We start from the raw sequence: 15,019 nt of genomic DNA, 5'->3' as shown, positions 1-15,019 counted from the left end.
GGATAATGCCGATGCAATCTTCTTTCTTGCTTTGTGTGTTGTTATGGTAGGCTTGCTGGATGAGAGGCGAGACTTGATGGAAGATGATCTTGAGCTAGCAGTTGGTATGCATGATTTGTACCATCAGCAGGCTCGAGTATTGCAAGCTACAAAAGTTAAAGACGATTGCAAACGGCATCTCCAACGCACTTGTTGGGCATACGATCGTCCACAAAACTATATGGAGAGATGCTTGTTTGGCTCCTACTCAGATGCAATGTTCAAAGCTCGCTTGTGTGTGAGCAAAGACACGATGAAATTCATTTGCATGAAGGTGGCCCCACACATACAACGAAGGGACACACATATGAAAACTGCGATTCCCTTGGAAAAGCGTGTATGTATCGCCATGCAAAGGCTGGCCACTAGAATATTGCTCCAAGAGCTTGGAGATATGTATGGATGTGCCACAAGCACTGCATGCGGCATTGTCATGGACTTTTGTGCAGCCATCAGGAAGTCAGGATTGCACAATCATACATAAAATGGCCTGATGCAAGATGTATGCAAGAGATCTCTTTGGCTTTTGAGGTTGTGCGGGGCATTCCATATGTCATTGGGGCAGTGGATGGCTCCCATATCCCAATCATCCCACCAAAGGAAAACCCAGCTAAATATTACAACCGCAAAGGATTTCACTCTATTTTGCTACAAATGACAATCATGGCTGATTGTCGGGTTTGGGATTTTGATATTGGTTGGGCGGGATCTCTTCATGACTCTGTGATGTTTTCTCGCAGTGAGCTTGGCCAAGCATGTAAGCGAGGGGACTTTGGACACTACCGTCTTCTAGGAGATTGTGCTTATCTGGCTCGAAGCTATATGCTGCCTCCATTCAAGGGAGTTATCAAGAGAGAAAATGCTTTGGAACTTTGTGCAGTCTAGTCCTCGCATGCCTGTTGAAAGGGCTTTTGGCATGTTGAAAGCTCGATTTCAAATTCTATTGAAAAGATGTGACATGGATCTAACCAATATGCCACACATGGTTGCCACATGTCTTGTTTTGCATAACATGTGCATTCTTCACAAATGATATGAGTTGGATTGAAGAGGCTTAGGGCGATATAGCTACTACTTGTCAAAGGTGCGAGTTGCAATCGTTAGCACGTTCATTGCTTCGTGAGGTGGAAGCAATCAATTGAAGATGAAGTCGATATAGTACGGCGAGGACAAGAAGGAGCAAATACAGTTGAGGAGGAGGATGTGGATATATCTGGTTCCAAAATTTGCGATAATCTCGCAAAATATATGTATAGAGAGTTTTTGAGAAGACACTTGCATGATAACAATGCATCTGAGGAAGAAAACCCTGATGCAAAGCATGAAGGTTGTGTCAGCAGCTTTGCCATCAAGGCTGTGTCAGCAGCAAGCTGGTGTCTCACTCTTGCCTAGTAATAGCAGCACTGATCTTTGATTCTTGCCTCTTCTGGGGCTTTCTTGCTTATTTCAATGTATGCTTGAAAATATGGATTTTATAAGTTGTAATAGCACTAAAAGCAAAACAATCTTTTTGTTTATCGTTGGTTTGTCAAGTAATTGTGTTTATGGCCAGATTTGTTACTCGCAGCAGTCATAGATCCTTGTTGTGTTGTATGTTGGTACAAAGCTAACATGTGCGAGAAAGATGATATGGTCATCCAGCTTATGGAACACGCTTGTTGATGACAGTTTACTGTTTTGAAAATACAGAGCTGTGGGGAGAATGTGAGATAGAAAAGAAAAAGTGTGGGTGGCTTTTTGTGAAAGCTTCATGCATGTCCGTGGACAAATAATGCACTTTTTGGTGCCACATAGGAGGACATGTTGAGGACGTCCGCCAGCTTGTCCGCGGACGTTTGTGAATCCGCCCTAAGGTAAGGTAGGGGGTGCACATGGCACGAGCACAGATGGGATGGTGGTAGGGGTCTGACAGCGGCGCACGAGGGAGGGTGCACATGGCAAGAGGACGGACACAATGGTGCAAGGGGTCTGACAGGCGGCTAGCCATACGCGAGTGCGAAGAGCATGGGCTAGGGGAACATAGCTGCGTAGCTTTTTTTAAAAAAATTGTGAAGAAGGCTGTAGTCTCAGCGAAGCCGTCGTGGAGGAGTGGCTTAGTGCAGAGAGAACAAAATTGAAGCCGTGGGCATGGGTTCGATTCGGAGCATGTCTGCATTTTTTACTCCTCGAAGTTGAGCAAGGGGAAGCGATTCAAAGAATCTACTGAGAAGATTCCGCTTAATGAATTGAAGGTAGAGCGAAGTAGGATAAGAGAACATTATACTTGCAAATCCAAGGATGTTCGAAAAGTTAAATCAAGGCTAAACATTTACTATCTACAAAAAACAAAGGGTTATATTCTATGTAGTTGCATTTCCATGGAACCATGTAGGATAAGAGAACATTATACTTGCAAATCCAAGGATGTTCAAAAAGTTAAATCAAGGCTAAACATTTACTATCTATTAAAAAAAAAGGGTTATATTCTATGTGGTTGCATTTCCATGGAACCATGAAGGAGGTCATCAACCGCTAGCATTTGGCTAGCGCTCTCTCTCTCTCTCTCTCTCTCTCTCTCTCTCTCTCTCTCTCTCTCTCTCTCTCTCGTGTGTGGGGGGCAAGTGTGTGCCCAGTGCCCACTACCCACTCTCATAGAGAGCACTCTTTGAGTCTCCATTTGTGTACACTATAAGTAGGTGCCCACGGACCCAACAAAAATTGGCATCCTGGAGTGGGATGAATCATGAGCCTTTTGACTAGATGGCTACACCTCAACCTATTTTACAAGTCTTACCATTTGATGCGAGTCTAGTTTCTCTCATAAAAAATCATCTTCAATACGAATTGTTCTCTTCTTTGTTAGATTATGGGATGCATCTAGGCCATCAATTCTTTTTTGTTCTATTGTTTTCGTGCAACCCTTTCATTATATGCACTTCCCTCTCTCTCTCTCTCTCTCTCTCTCTCTCTCTCTCTCTCTCTCTCTCTCTCTCTCTCTCTCTCTCTCTCTCTCTCTCTCTCTCTCTCACAACAAAACCCTCTCCAATCAACTCCGTCGATGAGATTGGGTGAGCAAGGGGATGGATGATAAGAGGCGAGCTTCCCTAGCAAGGACTAAGGATGTGGAACAATCATCTTTGTGAATATAGGCCAAGAAGTAATCCGTAACTACAAATCTTCAAGTCATGAAGGGTGCAGACCTCCCAAGCAATGCCTGCTTGGGGAGATGCCAACTATTTTTGCTTGAATGAAGCAAGTTGTAACACACCCTAGAGGTGAGTGTTGTGTTGGGTTGGCCACCTCCGCAATAGCAAGGCTGCTACCAAAAGGTAGCAGGAATGCAAAATCAAGGCAAGGGAAGGGCCATGGTGGTGAGTTGAAGAAGTTTGAACTCAAGCGGCATCAAAAGGCCACTTGCAAGCTCTTTATCGCTCTTATTGCAAACTAGTAAAGCATCCATGAATTTTTTTGTCTTCTCTATCTCTCAATTGTATGTAGTAAAGGACAATGGGGATTGGATGATTGTTACTCATAAGCATGAGCTTGCACGAATGTTGAATCTAGTAATGATTGTTTGGGTTGTGGGGTAGGATCAAGAGAAAAATATTGGCAAGAAAGTTGTGTCCTATTGTAGTGTTCATGGGATGCCACGGAGAAGGTTTGCAATGGTGTAAATACACCACCAATAGAGTACGAAGTCAGTTTTTTTTCTAGAACATGACCCAACCGAATGTTGATTATAAGTTTTGGAGATAGAACTCATACTTTAAAATGGAGATAGAGTGATACTCTAGCCCCTTGCACAGGTTTTGATTGCAAGTGAGAACCCTTTCCTTAATCGGATGTTTTTCCCTTGAAGAGTTTTAATATCACATAGCTGAATGCAACTTACTAGATCAAAAATATTATCAACCCTTTGCATAGTTTGATGGCAAGGGAGTACCCTTATCTCAATCAAATCCTCTTCTCTTGAAGAGTTTTAAAGTGATTCTTTGCCTATTAATAACGATATGTATCCCATAGTTGGATGCTTCTTACTTTAGTGTTAGCTTTCATGTCAATATGGCTCTTCAACATACGAATCCTAACGCATGTTTCAAATTGCATTCCATATTTAGTCCTCGTTTAGTCCAAAAATGGACTCCAACAACATGTGTGTGTGTGTGTGTGTGTGTGTGTCACGCGTACGCATGAGTGAAGTTGTATAATAGACAATACTTATACAAAAAATATTATGTTCAAAAGATGATTGGCTTTAGACAACTGGAAGATGTTTGCACAAAAATGTTGGAATTATGGTTGCAGGAGAACACACATAGCTTGGAGAAAACAAAGGAAGCTCAAGGCACACAACAAAGAGTGTATTACTTAGCGTGCAATGGAAAGATTTATAGCCCTAGAAGGATGGGCATATATACAATTCACGGGGGGAAAACCTCCTAGTGAGGGAAAAAATGCCCCGACGATCCTAAGTGTGTTCACACACAACACTACCACATATATATGGTAACAAATCCCCCTTGGGAGTGATGCGGTGAACGAGAGCTGGCACATAGAGTAAAGGGAAGTGCCATGCCCTAAGGACATGATCGGTCCACAAAGGGGAGTAAGCCCAAAGCTTTACGGAAAGCTTCAAACTTCTCACGAGACAATACCTTTGTGAAAAGATCTGCAAGGTTGTCCTATGTTGACACAAAATCCAAGCTGATCTCTCTTGCCGAGAGCCTCTCCCTGACATAGTGGTAATGCACCTCGATGTGCTTTGTGCAAGCATGAAAAATGGGGTTCCTTGCAACTGCAAATCTGTTCTGACTGTCAGTGTAGATAGTGTTGGCAGTGTCCTTTCCAACACCCAAATCAGCCATAAGGCGTCTGAGCCATACACACTCAATTGTAGCTATGAAGACTGTCATGTACTCAGCCTCACAACTAGAAGTGGCCACAATAGGTTGCTTCTTATTCAACCATGATATACATGAACTGCCAAGCATGAAACAAAACCACTTGTGGACACTCGCGTGTCAAAACAACTAGCCCAATCTAAGTCTGAAAAAGCATGTAAGTCTGGTGGCAATGATCCCCCCTTGGAATAAAACAAGCCAAGATGTAAAGTGCCACTCAAGTAGCGGAAAATCCTCTTGACAACCTGCCAATGCTTAGACCTTGGGCTATGCATAAATCTGATGACCTGTGAGACTACAAACTGAATTCCAACCTCGTGTTGCATACATAAATGAGGCATCCATGGTAAAGAGTGAAATCTGCACAATCACTAGCATCATGAAGAATCAATTTCAAACATGTTTCCATTGGAGTGGCAAATAAGTTTGCAATCTTCAAGTCCAAACTTACATAGCAATGTCTCTATGTAACTTTTCTGACACAAGGCAATACCACCATCACACTGCTTAAATTGTATACCCAAGTAATGATGCAACAGCCCCAAAATTCCATGCTAGAGTGCCGCATCAACTCTTAGTTGGTTTCCGACCTACAGATTCCTCTTCCTTCTCCTTATATATTTAAGAACATCAAGCACAATGGCAACATTTCTCTCGATGATGTGAATGAGATTGCCCGTGTGATGCGTCCCCGTTCAATGGCAAAGGAGCTTCCTTCCATAATAAAGAAAATTCTTGGTATTGCGTTTCGGGTTGCTCTGTGGATAAGAAGGATCCCAAGGATTTGCAAACAGAGATTGACGATGGGGATGTTGAGATTCCAGAGAATTAGCTTAATTAATCTTAGGTAGGTGCCTCTCTGGAATGTAGCGTTGCTAAAGTAAGTTTTACTCTGTGGTAGTGCTGCTGGGTTTTTCTCGCAAATCATTTTTGGACAAATGTCAGCTTGTTATATTTCTAATGAGTGTATGCTTAGCGTGTTAGAGAGAGAGAGAGAGAGAGAGAGAGAGAGAGAGAGAGAGAGAGAGAGAGAGAGAGAGAGAGAGAGAGAGAAAGAAATCACATACCTTAAAAATTGGAAAAATGACAGCCAATGGATGGATGGTTTGACAAATAAGGTTGGACATAAAGTCTCTAAAGCCTCTTGTAACAATTTTTTATACTACTTTGAAGGTTTGCTAGACATGCAAAATAAGGAGGTTTCTGTGAAGGTATTGAAACGGTGAAAACATTGGCATGTGCTTGTTTCAAAAGAACACAAATTGGTTACCTACCAACAAAAGAAGTCACGATCTTTTGATGCAATAGCATTTTGAAGAAACAGGTTTCTTCTATATAAGATTCACACAGACTAAGAAATTTTACGATAGTTCTAAACTAATAAACTTTAAGTACGACATATATCAAAATTGATAGGTTCTTTGACACTTGTAAAACTTATCCAAGGCTAATAAATAAGTTGTCTTGTTTACATGAATGCAAGTGAGAATGCTATCTTTGCTTAAAGTGGGTTAGTTTTTGTTGAATGACTCTGAGGATGAGTACCTATTTTAGTCACAATAACAATCACAATTGCAGTCCTAATGTATAGGATTATTGGATTGACTTCTCATTGTACCAAGACGAATCAAATATTGAGTCGTCTTTTGTGCAAACATCTTCCAAATGTCTAATGACAATAATCTTTTGAACGTAATTTTTATTCTCAATATTTTGACCATATTGTACAAAAATGAAAGCATTTTTTTGTTACCATTTACATGTGGTAGTGATGTGTGTGAACACACTTAGGACTGCTAGGGTATTTTTTCCCTCACTGGGAGGTTTTTTCCCCGTGCATTGTATATACAACATTCATTCTAGGGCTATCAATCTTTCCATTGCACACTAAGTAATACACACTTTGTTGTGTGCCTTGAGCTTCCTTCATCTTCTCCAAGTTGTGTGTGTTCTCCTGCAACCCTAATTCCAACAATTGGTATTAGAGCAGGTTGCATACTCCCGGGCTTAGTCGCCAATAGCTCCAGCACATGCCTACTCACTTTCTCTAATTTTAGTGAGCCTTGGTGAGTGTTCGCAGGTCGACAAATATTTTGGGAGAGCTCATTGAGCTTAGTCTATTCAGATTTCTGATTCGGGCTCATTTTGGCCTTTGTTTCCACTACAGTCAGTACTTCGCAGGCTATTTCACCATTTTGTGTACAAATTCTATTAGTTCCGTTTTCTGCATAACAGGTCCCTTACAGTTTTCTACGGTTTTTACTATATAGCACGTGTTGTTCTCATTTTCTTTCTCCTCTTTTCGGACAGTTTTCACATCAAGTGCAGTATTTACTATGGCTGACAATAACACAGATGTGTTCAAGATGTTTGCTACTAAGGATAGATTGGATGGGGACAATTACCCTATGTGGGCTTATATGATGCAACATGTTCTTGTATCGAAGGAAATTTGGATCATTGTGTAGGGCATTGTTGTACGTCCTGGTTCTAAGGATACATGCGATGTTGAGAATGGTGCAGGTCTTGTTGCTGTTGTTAGAGATGTTTTGCCTATGGATGAGAAAACACGTTGGGATGTAAAAGATGTGCAGGCTCATGCATTGATTTCGCCTCTGTGAAGTGCACTATTACTCCCCACATGCTTGGGATATCCTGGCAAGTCGCAATGAGGCAAAAATTGCATTGTTGCGTAAAGAGCTAGAGTCGAAGATTATGCATGAGGAAGATGATATGGACAGTTTTCTTATAGGTGTGAAGGATATCAATGAGCAACTTATTTCTGCAGGTGAAGTCATTTCAGACAGTTCTCTTGTGCAGACTATTTTTTATGCCTTTCCAGATTCTTACCAGACTTTTGCTAGTACTTGGAGACTTATGACCCAAGGAAATCCTGAAGTTATCAAGTTTGATGCATTGTGCACATTGTTGTTCCAAGAGTCGCTTTCCAAAAAAATAGGACTAGACAACGTGCAGTTGAATAGGATTGCTGCTCAAAGAAAAGGTGGTAACAACAATGCAACCACTTCTCATGGTTCTTCTACGAGTGGAAAATCACATGTTTCTAATGCTTCTATTGGCAACAATTCTTCTGAGAATTCGGGTGGGATAAGGGCAAAAAGAAGATGCGTTGTCACATTATTGTAAAGCTAATAATCATTTGATCAAGCAGTGTCCTAAGTTGAAGGGCAAAGAGGCTAGTTCCACTACTAATGCTCGTTCCACTACAAATGCAGCTATTGTTGAGTGTTTTGTGAAAGGAGACTGTGATGCTGATGTTGATGCAAAATGGGCTTTTAGTGCAGAGTGTATCTATAATCCTGCTGACCATGATGCATGCATGTCAGTTGCTGCAGATTCACATGTGTGGTATTTTGACAGTGGTGCTACAAATCACATTACCTCACATCGTGATTTGTTCACCTCTCTATCCCTCATGGGAATTCAGTTACTTGTGCTAACAATGCCTCTTATCCGGTTCAAGGAGTTGGAAAGATTGTGCTTACTACTGCAAATGGCAGTTCTTTTACACTTGTTGATGCACTTTATATACCTGGGATCAAGAAGAATCTTCTGTCTGTATCTACACTTGCTAGACTTGGACTTGTAGTCAAGTTTGTGGATGACAGATGTACAGTACATGAACTCAATTTTGGTGATGAAATTGTTGCATCTTGTATTTTATGCTGTGGGCTGTATAAGCTCACTTTGTATGACAAGTGTGAGCAAAATTTTCCAAATGCAGTTGTGGATTCTAAGGCTATTTCAGATGCAAAACTTTGGCATGCAAGTTTTGGACATCTGAATTTTGCCAGTTTGCTGCGTTTGCAAAAATATGATCTGATTGATTGTTTGCCGCGCGGCCTCTTGAAGCACGTGTTAAACATGTTTGTGAAGGCTGTATTTTGGGTAAGATGCAGCGTTTAAATTTTCTAAAGGATGATCCAATTAGGGCCACATGCAGGTTGCAGCTTGTGCATGATGATGTTTATGGACCCATGCAAACTCCGTCCTTGGGCAATTACCTTTACTTTGTGACTTTCATTGATGATTACTCTAGGCATGCATGTGTATATCCGCTTAAAGAAAAGTCCAAGTATTTATGTGTTGCAAGAATTTTTTTGCTATGGATGAAAATGTGCCAAAACGTACTATGCACACCCTCCGTTTCGATCGAGAGGGGGGGGGGGGGGGTATAGGTCTCATGAATTTAATTCATTTCTGGCTAGTTGTGGGATAAAACACCAATGTACATTGCCTTATACACCTCAAGAAAATGGTGCTACTGAGAGAAAAAACAGATCACTTACAAAAATGGCACGATGTATGGTCAAAAGTAGAGCTTTGCCGCATTAGTTTTGGCTTGAGGCCGCTTGAGGCCATCATGTGTTCCACTTATGTACTAAACAGGTGTCCTATGAAAGCTTTGGAATCTATGACTCCATATGAAGCATGGCATGGTAGAAAGCCTTCTATTGAGCACATGTGTGTTTTTGGTTGTTTGGTATTTGCTTTGGTGCCACAAACGCAGCGCAGGAAATTGGATGATAAGGGTGTCAAATGTATTTTTGTTGGTTATAGTGCTGAAAGCAAAGGTTATAGGTTGTATTATCCACAAACAAAGTGTATCTTGGTCTCACAGGATGTTGTGTTTGTGGAAGATTTTGTTCAGCCCTTGTTGTCATGTACTAGAGAAAGTAATGTAAGCTCACAAGACATTTATGACACTTTGTTGCCTCTTTTCAGTAGTGGAAGTTCGAATGTAAATTCCAATGAGGCAAACGTACAACCTATGGGGGTTTCTGAAAATGTTACAAGTCAGCCTATTACTGATGCAGATGGAGGAATCCCAATCCTCGAGCGAGTACTTCCGAGCGAACAAGAAACCGAGCAAGCATAAGCAGTGAAAAAGATTAGATCAAGATCTCAATAGTTACTCTATAGAGTATAGTGTAGCAAAGTAACCATGTTGCATCTCAAATAGTCTCAAACAAAAAATCCATACTCTTCCTTTATGTGTTCACACACATTAAAATAGTCTCAAACAAAAGATCCATACTCTTCCTTTAATGTATTCACACACCCATTGATACATGCACAGTCATATCCTTGCTTCTGAATCATCTTGTTGAGCATATTCCAAAACTATATTTGTGGAAACTTATTCTCCATGGTAAATTCACATGTTGCAATTGTTATAAGTTCGTCCACAAATAGATCAAAAGATGGTAACTCAAATGTCACATGTCCATCATAATGCATAGGTAGCTCTTGAACTTGAATGATATCCTTCGCTCGCTTGAGTGCCATGTGTAGGCTACTTTGTGAAGGCATTGCATGTAGTATACCAACTACTCTCGAGGGACCATCGGACTATTACTAGTGTGTCCTTCATTCCAATGCCTTGTGTGCTTTCAATAGCAATGTGGACCTTCTAGAATTGACATTGGCCATGATTGAGAAGGAATATTTGTTCACCACTAGCAAGTTCATTAGCCTTTATCTTCACCTGCTCTCCCATTAGAGTTAATGGATAAAAATTGAATATTAGTTATTTCATAATGTTGTATCACAAAAGAGATAGGAAGTGCATAGATGCTATCGTCAAACAGAAGAACACCCTTGTAGCCACATTGTCGTCCATAAATGGTTATGTGCCTAGCCATGGTTGACTGCAGGATGAGAAATTTCAAACTCCAAGAAAATCTTTTCGAGCAATCATAAAAAAGAGCCAAACCCCACAAGATACATAGAACTTAAATTATAATAAAAACATTTAGCATCAAATTACATATTACAATTTATCTATCATCGTCTCTAAACTTCTAAAGCATTCCTTATGGAGACTTTAATCATCCACCCTTATATTAACTCCTTGATTATCCAAGGTCATATATATGATCCCTCTTATGAATCACATCTTGTAGTCATCAATATTAAAGCCATGGTAGATGCTTGGACAAGTAAAAGTGTGTGCGTGTGTGTGTGCACATGCAATGTAGTAGAGGGGGAGGGGGGGGAGGGTACGTTCTTCAATACATAAGATTATGGCAAGTGCTTCTAGGGAAGTTATAGAAGAAGTAGATTTGGTAGATCATATTGGTAGGTTGGAGCCAATATGAACAATGTGTATTTGCAATCTTTGGTGCTAGATTGTACCTTATTGAAATTGGAGATAAATTTTTTGGGGCAAGTGACTCCATTTTGTCTATCTCGCAAAAAATATCTTTTAGCGTATATTCATGACACTTGAGAAACAAAGAGGAAAAAGAAAATATCCTCCACATCACATACTTGAAAAGAATAGTTTTCATAAACTACGGACTCTTTTAGAGTTTTCATGGTGAGTTGCAAAAGAGGAGGCCCCAATCACGAGGACTTTGTGGCCAAGGACGGGAGAAGTGATGAAGATCACAAGGTACTATCAACATGAACAATAATCACCACTTGCATGCAATCTTTCAACGAGAACAAAGATGAAGAGTTTGGGGGTGTGTGTGTGTGTGTGTGTGTGTGTGTGAGAGAGAGAGAGAGAGAGAGAGAGAGAGAGAGAGAGAGAGAATGAGGTTCGTCTTCAAAGCTTCCCAACCCTTCGAAGTCAAGAAGCACATACAGACAGTCTAACTCACATCTTATAGTCATCCACACACCATCCAGTATGCTACCAGAAAGATGGTTAAGAAGGCAGGACTTGCCACCGCTCTGTTTACCCATGGAGGATATTACTTTGACCTCTCCTTTCCATCCAGCCAAAATGATATCAATATAGGGCCCAAAGCGCAACAGGGATGCCAATGAAACTGCATCTGAGAAGGTTTCATGTGATGGGATCTGTAGGCCATTGACCATTGGTTGTTTTCTGCTCGGGTAATCTGTAGTGGCACCAGACACAACAGCCTTTGCATCCATCTGCCCAATCGGCCACTCTCACTGGGAATCCATACTGTCAGAAACTGCTCAGTTTCTAACAAGATAGGATCTGTTCTGAATGGTTTGAATTAACACCTGCATTTTCAGTATATCGAACACTTTACCCTTCTTTTTGAGCTTTTAGAGAGAGAGTGCAATAAGTTCTTCGCAGTTCTAATTCTTGGCTCTGTGATCCTCCCAGCGGGGGCAAGAAGGGTGCAGCAGGACATAGAAACCATGTTCTCTCTCTGCGGAGCAAAGTGGAGGATTCACTGCAAGCTAGGAGGGAGAAAGGAAGCAAACGGGTGTGTGTGTGTGTGTGTGTGCACGCATGTGTGCACGCATGTGTGCACGTGTGCGCGCGTGAGAGAGAGAGAGAGAGAGAGAGAGAGAGAGAGAGAGAGAGAGAGAGAGAGAGAGAGAGAGAGAGAGAGAGAGAGAGAGAGAGAGAGAGAGAGAGAATTGATACTGCAACGCCCTCTACCTGGACTGCTTGGATCTCTCTCTCTCTCCCCCCCCCGTGAGCAGGCACTCTCTCTCTCTCTCTCTCCCCCGTGAGCAGGCAGTCCAGGTAGAGGGTCTTGCAGTATCAATTCTCTCTCTCTCTCTCTCTCTCTCTCTCTCTCTCTCTCTCTCTTTGTACGCACAATCCATCATTTGCACAACCCTTCAGGGTCAAATGGAAAGCCTTGAGCTCCCCCTTGCATGTTGTGAACTCCACCTTGATAAAAAATAAAACAACCTGATTGCCATAAGCCATAACTGTTAGGCTATATTGGTCACGAGGCTTAATTATCATTTGTAGATAACTAAGCCAACTATGCCCAGACACAGCATTAAAGCAACCTGACTGCCATATGCCATAACTCTTAGGCTATGGTCCCGCGAGGCTTAATTATCATTTGTAGTTAGCTAAGCCAACTATGCCCAGACACAACATTAAATGAATAGTAAGCCTCTTGCATGGTCACGCGAGGCTTAGTTATTCATTCATCCTCCCAACTAAGCCTTGGACTTCACAACTATGCCAGAATCGACATAGTTACAAAGGGTTGACATAGTTATTCAATTAATGCTCCTTTTTGTGTGTGACCAAAAATAAGGCTTAGTTATTTGTTCAGATAACTGATAACTAAGCCTCGCGTGACCATAGCCTTACTCATCAAAAAATAAAGCAACCTGCTCGCCATAAGCTACTCATCTGCAGACAACATAATCTTCTCTTTGCTTCATGGTCGAATGGATTTCCTCAACCCTTGCTACCGACCAGCCTGTAGCTTACGACCCATTATAGCAACGTCCCTTCCGGCCACTCTCCTATCGACCCCTCAAAACATGCAGGAGCTTCACCCCTTAAAGCTTGCCACAATAATTATGCTTTCTTTATCCTTTGGTTGCTGCCCACCTCAGGCCTTTTTTGCTCCTGAAGGCAAGGCTCCTCAGCCCCTCCTCTTTCTACGTTCTCTCCTTCTCCTGGAGCTCGCGGCCTCGCCTATGTCACCAGCCGGAGGCCAAGAGCACTCCTGCATTGATCGGGCTCCCATGCAGCCAGCGGACTGCACCATCAAGTAAGACTCCTTTTCTCGGTCCCAACCCGGTCATGGCCTAGCTCACCACCAGCGACCCCTTCTCCTCGTTGCACTCAGCCCTCCTCTCTTCTCTGCTCTCCGCTCCTTAAACTTGATCTGGCGACTCCAGTTTTTAGCAGCACTTCCATGCAGTTAACGCCGCCCCTCATGTAGCCATATTCGATTTTTTTCCCCCGTTCACTCCAAAATAACTCCAAGTTTCTCCAACCTTTAAAAAGAAAGCTCTTGGTGCTTCGACTGATGCCGGTTGAATTCCACTTTACACCTCCTCCCTTCTCTTTTCCTTCGCATCATTGAACTTTCTCAATTGATCCATGAGGAGCTGGCTGTTGATCACTTGCCGCATTGCATGACATGAGAGAGAGAGAGAGAGAGAGAGAGAGAGAGAGAGCCGATTTCACTGCAGCGGCACGGCGCCTGGGACCAGCACCCTGTTAGAATCTCTGTCTTGGCGGAGGCGATGCTATCATGGTCTACAACGCATGTTGCACCACTACCGCCCGCTGCCTGCTTATGGACTTGCGATCGACTGGAAAAAACCTGCTGAGGGGGCGTTGAGGGGGCAACTGCTTCCTTTTCATCGTGGAGGTCTCTCTCTCTCTCTCTCTCTCTCTCTCTCTCTCAAAGAGCGCGCGCCGGAGTTTTTTTTGTGAGAGAGAGACTCTCTCAGCACATGTGGCTCACGAGCAGGCATGGCCAAGCATCATCCTGATAATGTGTCACAAGCAGCCGAGCATCGCTATAGGGCGACTCTGCGAGAAGTGCGATGGTAAGTGACGAGGAGGCATGGCGAAGCATCATCCTGATAATGTGTCGCAAGCAGCCGAGCATCGCTATAGGGCGACTCTGCGAGAAGTGCGATGGTAAGTGTGTGACTTGCGATTCGTACGTGCGCCCGTGTACTCTGGCTAGAGTGTGCGATGAGAGCAATTATGGCTCCTTCAAAAAGCGTTGCGTCATCTGTGGAGGTGACGCACCCAACAGGAGAAGAATAGAGATGGTTTTCCAAAATTGTGAACCTTGACAATGCTAAAACTGATTTGTTCTATCAATGTAAGAAGTATGGTTTCAAAAAAAGATAGGTCAGTACACTCTCGTAACCTTCTGCTTTGTCGTGCCTTATGAGGTTGGGGGTTGTTGCATACATACAACTGAGATGTGTCATGCTTATTGTGGGCTATGATAGCATGTTATTGTAGATGTAAGAGTGCAAACAATGGCACTTTTTGAGGTTTGCACCCATTCAGGTAGACATATTGTATTGATGTTAAATTATCTCCTATTGGCTGCATAGTTATTTCAAAAAAGGTTTTTCTTTTGAGAGAGAGAGAGAGAGAGAGAGAGAGAGAGAGAGAGAGAGAGAGAGAGAGAGAGAGAGAGAGAGAGTAAAGTGAGTGAGGGCAATGCAGGGTTGCGGGAGCAGAAGCAGAATCAGCAAAAAGAAATTAGGAGAGGAAACCAACAAAGATGCCGTCCAAATTGGATCCCTTACAGAACGAGGAAGGGACCATAATGACCTTGGCTTGACAATCCTGGACAGTGAGCTTGACGATAACACGCAGGCCCTTCCAGCCCTTGGTAGTCTCCTTGGCAATGTCGTCT

At 42.4% G+C, this 15,019-nt stretch overlaps 1 pseudogene; it reads left to right on the top strand.

Annotated features, from left to right (window-relative positions):
• Positions 1–14,183: 14,183 nt before the first annotated feature.
• On the top strand, positions 14,184–14,499 carry LOC147420527 (PHD finger-like domain-containing protein 5A pseudogene; annotated as a pseudogene).
• Positions 14,500–15,019: the final 520 nt, after the last annotated feature.

Source organism: Adiantum capillus-veneris, chromosome 28 (assembly GCF_014529385.1).
Source record: "Adiantum capillus-veneris isolate H3 chromosome 28, ASM1452938v2, whole genome shotgun sequence".
Lineage (NCBI taxonomy): Eukaryota > Viridiplantae > Streptophyta > Polypodiopsida > Polypodiales > Pteridaceae > Adiantum > Adiantum capillus-veneris.
Note: the sequence above shows the minus strand (reverse complement) of the source record. Positions and strands in the feature narration are given on the sequence as shown.